This window comes from Cyprinodon variegatus, unplaced genomic scaffold, assembly GCF_000732505.1.
Source record: "Cyprinodon variegatus isolate N-32 unplaced genomic scaffold, C_variegatus-1.0 Scaffold1044, whole genome shotgun sequence".
NCBI lineage: Eukaryota > Metazoa > Chordata > Actinopteri > Cyprinodontiformes > Cyprinodontidae > Cyprinodon > Cyprinodon variegatus.
The window spans coordinates 26,917-34,014 of record NW_015151497.1 but is presented as its reverse complement, the minus strand read 5'-3'; the positions used below and the strand labels follow the sequence as shown (position 1 = coordinate 34,014).

Genomic DNA, 7,098 nt, shown 5'->3' with positions numbered 1-7,098 from the left:
TACAAGAAAAAAAAAGTGCATGAAAAGACATAGAAAATGCAGCAAATCTAATAAAAACTGTCTGGGTGATGTCAGCTGGCTTTTGGTTTATAAATCCACTAGGAGGCAGCAGCAGTGAAGGTTACAGTAATTAGATATGATGCCAATGAATGATCTGATGTTAGATTGGATCCACTCAGCAGCTTGGCCCACCTCAAACAAAGCCGCTCCTCCAATCAGAGCCAAGCGTTTCTGTCTGGCTGATCCAGTCCAGCAGCAGCCAGTGGTGCAAAATATTTATCAGAACCAATGCACTTCTTTACTGACTCTACTTTTCAGTGCTTAGATTCATTTTCTTATCTTGGGCTGCGGGAAAATCATTTAGATTGTTTTACTCTTTTAGAAATAAGTTCATAGAAATTACACAATCAGTGGCTCGCTAAGTATTCATACCCCTTGAACTTTTTCATATTTTTTCACATTAGAAAAAATATATATATTTTATCAGAATCTAATGTGAAGATGAGGCAGGGTTACCATTAGGGCAAAACAAGGCGGTCTACAAGGGCTGCATGTTTCTGAGGGCCGGATAAAATTCCTCACACATATGATTAATATATGATTACAATTTCTGCACAATAATTTGATTGTTGGATCAGTCCATCTTATGTGCAGAAGTGGTCCAGGAAGGCAGCATCAAAACATATGAAAAAAAAAAGTGTCGAGAAGAGAAGAAACCCCAGTAGTGCTGAACAAGGAGAAAAACTGAGAGCTGCTCTCAATAGTCAGCAGCGCTTTTGGTAAGTGAAAAAGTTCAACACTTCTGCTATGTGTTGAACTTTTTCACTGAGGAAGCCTCTCGGCCACTGCGAGCCACAGAGAGCCAACTAGCTGCTAGCGCAAAGATGGCGTCAACCCTTGATGGGAAGGGGTCAGTTCATGTAAAGATGAACAATTAGTGAGAATCACAACTATTGAAAGGGAATTTTTCTCACCTCTTTACTAATAAGTATTTCTGTATGCCATTAAAGTCGGGAAGCTTATCGTCATTTTGATATAAGCTTCAAATTTTTGTTTATAAATCATACAGGGGATCAGAAAAAAAACGTTAAGGTGTTTTCCTTAGTTTTCTCACATTGAATTTCCACTACTTAAGTCACTGCATGGGTCTCCTACTTAGATATATTATTATTTGATAAGAATAGCAAGTAAAAAGGTTAGGGGAAAAGAGAGACAACTCAAAAAGCAATAGAAAAAGGCATGAAATAAAATATGTAGAAGAAGTTTGCTGGTGAAGATTCTTAGTCATCTCGGTCATAGTCTATCATCTCATTCCTCATCGCCATGAGACCAAAATATCTCACCTGGTCAGCCAGGCCAACAACGATCCTAATGACTCACTTTTTCAGACGCATAGGCCAGTATTGGGTATTGCAGGATAACAAAGACCTTAACGACTCCCCATTACTAAGAGGTGGACCTGTTCTTTCGGTTCAATATGCATGTTTTCTAAGCCATAACAAGGCTTTGTTTGTGCCAATCTATAAAGCCTGAAGCTCAACGCTAATCCACACATTTTGAATTGAAGAAACTTCCTGGATAGAAAGCGAAACGTCCTCAAAACTGGAAACAAAGTCCAGATTGTGTTTTAACTTTTAAAATCTTTTTGGTATGGAGAGGAAGAAAAGACCAATGGAGGGAAAGATTTTTAAAATGGACAGAAGAAGAAGGAAAAAAAAGACAAGGATAAAAAGGGAGAGAAATATAAAGACTGAGAAAAAGAGGAAAGTAAAAAAGGAGAGAAAGATAAGGTAAAAATGGACAGGAAGAGAGGCACTAACAGTAAAATAATGCATGTATATTCTGTTGAAATGTTTTTATCTGTATAATGACCTCTCATTTTGGGTTCAGTCTGTTCCATGTTACCACTGCTGCTTCAACCACATCAGCCTCTTCAACCCAGGGGGCTACCATCCTCACAGCATCGTCATCATCGTCCTCTTCCTCCCCTGAGCCAGGAGAAGCGAGTGCTTCAGGAGCTGGAGGCAGTATTAGCAGCTTAGCAACAACTGCTGCTTAACTTAACAAGGCTTCAATTTAAGAAAATGAAATTGTTTAGAAAACTGTTCAAATGAAATGTATTTTGTTTACACTTGTGTATACAAAATGACAAAATAAATCTGTCTAAGTCGGTTCGTGAATGGTAAATAACTAATCTACTTCTGCAGGGCTGTAAAGAGTTTGGGAGTTCCAGGGAAGCATACTTAAGTTAATGCAAGTTATCATTATACTAACTTCCTGTAATCTGAGTTAATTATCATGTTATATAATCTAAGCAAGCCAGAAACATCTATGTATGAATTGTTTTTAGAAATAGATGGTTTGTGTAAGAGGGCTTTGAGAGGCAATTTGGTCCTTTTAGCTTAGAAGAATCAGACAAAAATAAGATGCTAATAGCCCTGGGATCCCTAAGCATTTGTAATGCAAATTAGCAACATGCTAACTGATAGCTGGCTCTTTCTTTTCCACTGTAGTATAGTGTAAGTGAATTTTTTGCTTTGTTTTAATGGCCATCTTAAATTGTGTTTTATTCAAATTCCAATTATAACTTCAATGTGAGATAGGAAGTAATGTGTGGTCTGCATGTATTTTTTTTTGCTGCCCTGTAAGGATCTGGGCTGGGCGAGTTTGCTAGGTGATTGGCATTACCTGCAGATATTGACATTCCAAAAAAGTAAAAAAAACAATTCACTGCACTTTGTTTCCAAGTTTGAAGACGTTTTGCTTAATGAATGGGAAGTCAACTTGAACTTTTTCAGAATGACTTTGACCTGGATGACTGAGAATCTTCACCACAACATGACAACACTGACTTTGAATCTAGCATAACAGCTCCCCTTTAAGTGTATTTCTAAAGTTACAGTAGTAGGTTCCACTGAATTTCTAATAATGGCATCCGGTCAAAGAGGTCTAAAAATACACTTTCAGATAATTAAAAACATTTTACTTTGTCTTAGTCCCTCACATGAAATAGAAAAGTATATATTTGTGTCAGACAGTTGGGATAAGTAGAGGTACCTGTCCAGCAGCAAAGTCAAAGCAAAATCAAAAAGCATATAAAAAAATAATGGATTGTACTGTAGGACAAATATCAGGATTTGAAAACTTTTAAAGTACTGTAAATAAATCAGACTGCTGTTTTCCCAAATATGATGTTCGCCTCTGTGTCAGGTTTTGGTGTTGGTTTGGAGGACCCAAATGCAGAAGCAGGCAGGCAGAGGTGAATTTAGGTGGGTTTAATGATGTTCACAGGAACTGAGGCAGGAATCAAAAATCCAACAAAAAATAACAAACGCACCAGAACCAAGGAGACATCAGGGGAAAACCAAAACTCGAGGAGCCAGGGAGAGACGAGGAAAGCAGACAGACGTTAGACGAGGATCCAGCAAACAGGAACTGAAGAGGGAGGCTTTTAAAGGGGACAGAAACAAAGAGAGGGCTAACGAGGGGATTGAAAATAGGTGAGGGCAGAGCAGAAAAACAGAGCTAGGGAAAGAGGACACAAGAGGGCAGCAGAGGATAACAAATGGAAAACCAAGAAAATAGGAACTAACAAACCAAGACTGTGACACTCTGTTTTAAATTATTGGATTCGTTTTGAAAAGCATAGTGCAAGAGTAAGATTTTTTAGAACCAAAGCAAATATTTAATTTCTTTTAACCCTCTTGCTTTTAACGCTCTATTAAAGCTGCCACATGATCTATATCCAGCTATTTAGCAAAGCTACTGCTACATGGCTGTACATCTTATTTTGGCATTTGACCAATTAGATTAGCCCTTAAATGATATATTACCTACTGTAAATGAAGTTGAAAAAAGTTAATAAGCCTAGTTAACAATTATATTTAGGTTTATAAACTTAAAAAATGTAAGTAACAGTATCAAGGTTAATGCATGTGGCCATGTTACAGATGGGGGTGGAGCTAGATGGGGGGCCAGGGGTGGTTCATGGCCACCCTTACTCAATCTTTGGCCACCACTGTGGCCACCCCTACCATTTTTTCCCTATAATACAGATGGTGGAAGCAGTAATACTCTCAAGTGGAATATTCAAACTTATTTAACATTTAATTTTTTTATATGTAAACAATTACCTGACAACAAAAACCCTGAGGTTAATTATGCACATCAATATACTAATATTAAAGATAAATGCAAAATTACTGCTATTTTCAGAACTAGATTTTGTCTTATACGAGGTAAAGAGGAATCTTCATTGAAATTAGAGATAAATAACTACTTTCATAATACCTAATCCATTTAATGTAGATATTAGCACATGTAAATATGAATTTTATGCTAAATGTTTATTAACCCTTTATAGGGCTACAGTGAAATACTTTAAAAATCTAAATTTCAAGCCAAAAGCAGTAGTAGTAACATTCCAAAAATATGCAACTTGCCCAAATATATTAAGAAAAATACAAAAGTGCTTCTATAAGAAATTAATGAAAAACACTCTGAGAGTGAAAGAAACAGACTTTGTTGGTACAGCATAACCTTAGAGGCCTTAATGCTGATACTGCCACTTATTCTTTAGTTTATAAACCTAAATATAATTGTTAACTAGGCTTATTCCCTTTTAACTTTACTTTTTAACTTTTCAATTAGCTTTTTATCTTTTTTTTTTTTCCTTTACTTTTTTTCTTCAACTTAATTTACAATAGGTAATATATCATTCAAGGGCTCATCCAACTGGTTAAATGTCAAGGATCTTTGCTGAATTAAATATATGCGTCTATTTGTTAGCAAAGGCTGTAGGAAAGTATAGTTTGTCTTTATTTAGAAAATATGGATGTTTTGATTGTCCATTTTCTTGTTGGAACAGATTGACCCTGAGGTTGTGGCACCTATCCGCTTTCGGCCGCCCCTCAGTGTTCATTGGTTATTGCCTGGCCACCCTTATTAATATTTTCTGGCTATGCCTCTGGTTACAAAGGAAATAAGGTCTCGTCCTGGATTCCAATAAAACTATTGGATTGAAATTTGGATTTCACTGAGTGCCCTAAAGGGTTAAACCAGGTAAATGATCAAAAATCAGATATTAGATTAATTGATGTGAATAATAATCTGGATTAATCTACGGAAGAGGATTAGGGCCACTAAAACAATCAAAAAGTTAGCTGATTTTTAAATATTTCAGTTTAATATGGGAAAAAAAGTCAGAATTCTGACTTTGATCTCAGAATTCTGAGTGAATTCTGACAGCTAACAAACATGTTAGCATCAGGCTGTAGCCATGTCTGTTTTGGAGACTAGTGCTCTGGTTTTAATGATCTTCTGCTCCTCCATTAATGAGGGGACCCCTCAGGCGCATACAAAGTTTCCTGATTTCATCATTTCTCACCAATACTGGCCCTCCGAAACAACTCACATCTTTGGCAGTGAAGCTGAGTGCTCTCACATCTTTCCTTCATGGTGCCCATCTACATTAAGATCCACAATTCTGAGAAAACAGTCAGAATTCTGAGAAAAAAGTCAGAATTCTGAGGAAAAAATGTCAGAATTCTGAGATTAAAGTCAGAATTCTGAAGGAAAAAAGTCAAAATTCTGAGATTAAAGTCAGAATATTAATATTAAAGTCAAAATTCTGAGATTAAAGTCAGAATTCTGAGGAAAAAAAGTCAAAATTCTGAGATTAAAGTCAGAATTCTGAGGGAAAAAAGTCTGAATTCTGAGATTAAAGTCAGAATTCTGAGGGAAAAAAGTCTGAATTCTGAGATTAAAGTCAGAATTCTGAGGAAAAAAGTCAGAATTCTGAGATTAAAGTCAGAATTCTGACTTTTTTCTCATACTATACTGAAATAAAATGTTGATATTAGATAAATTGTTCGTTTTTTCAGTGGCCCTGATCCTCTTTCATATTAATCGATGAGGTTTGTGTGAGAAAGAGCAAAGGCAGCAGGCTGCTGCAGTTGTGTGAGACGCCGCTGGGTGAAAGCCGTCTCTCCGCTGCTTCGGTCTCCACTGCTGCCTTTTCCCAAAGAAAAGAAGAGGAGATCTAGGTCCGGGGAGGAGGAGGGCCCCGCCGCCATTATCGGAAAGCTGACACAAATCCCACTTTCACACGCGCGATCGGCTCTGAGCATTTCCCAGGACATGAAGGATCCATGTTGCAGCAGGAGCACATTTCAAAGGAGACATGAGAGCGATTGAACAAAGTCTGCTGCTGTCTGCCGCCGGCCCTGCGTTATGATGCGGCCACAACAATGGGCAGAATAATGAGAGAAAAAGCAACGTGGTGAAGCCAGAGGAAGACTGCTGCAGCTCATGGTTTGGTTTTCTACCAAACATCTCTTTGTAAGACTAACCAAGGACATGCTGATTTCTTCCCGGCGTTTTTAAAATGCAACAATAAAAAAAGGGCGAGAATCCAGAGATCTGTGATGGGGATTCATTTCCATTGACCACGCCACAGAAAGCCCTCAGCTTTACCTACAATTTTTTCTTTCTGCGGCTTTTTGCACATCAGGCTGCGGCAAGCATTGGCCTGACAGATGCCATGGTATGTATGCTCCGATCAGCTCCTTTATTGGCTGTTTCTAGGAGAAGCTGTCTAACATCCAGGGCGGGTGGAACAGGCTCCCCGGTGATCAGTGTGTGAGCAGCGGGCAGCTCAGTCCACCGCCCCGGCGCTGCTTTACAGGCAGCAGGCCTGGTGTGGTCAGCCCCTCTCTGCACCCTGGAGCCAATGTTCACTGCTAATCCTAACATAGAAGCTGTGTCTGGGAGCAGGTTACATAAAGCAGGGGCTGAATGTGGCCTCTAGATCAGTTAGGAGGTGTCACTTTGAGGAGGCTGCTGCTTGCTTTCAATGTCTATTTATTTTCCTGGTATCAGGCCTACCTCAGCCCAGCTGCACTCTGTCGCTTTTGACCCTGCTGGACTTTGCTTTTTTTCTCCTTTTCTTTTTTTTTAAAGGACCGTTAAAGTACCACAATGTATATTAAAACTGCAACTGCTTGGTAAATCTCTTAAGTATGGAAGAGGATTAGGGCCACTGGAAAAATAAAAATAAAGTTAACTGATTTTAAAATATTATTTCAGTTTAATATGGGG

At 38.3% G+C, this 7,098-nt stretch overlaps 1 protein-coding gene across 1 annotated transcript in view; it reads left to right on the top strand.

Annotated features, from left to right (window-relative positions):
* The first annotated feature begins 5,986 nt into the window (after nt 1–5,986).
* LOC107101005 (rho GTPase-activating protein 35-like) overlaps nt 5,987–7,098 on the top strand; it is an 18,308-nt gene continuing 17,196 nt past the window's right edge. Inside the window, exon 1 of the mRNA XM_015399736.1 lies at nt 5,987–6,544. The gene's annotated coding sequence lies outside the window, so the exon portion shown is untranslated. The remainder of the gene's footprint in view (nt 6,545–7,098) is intronic.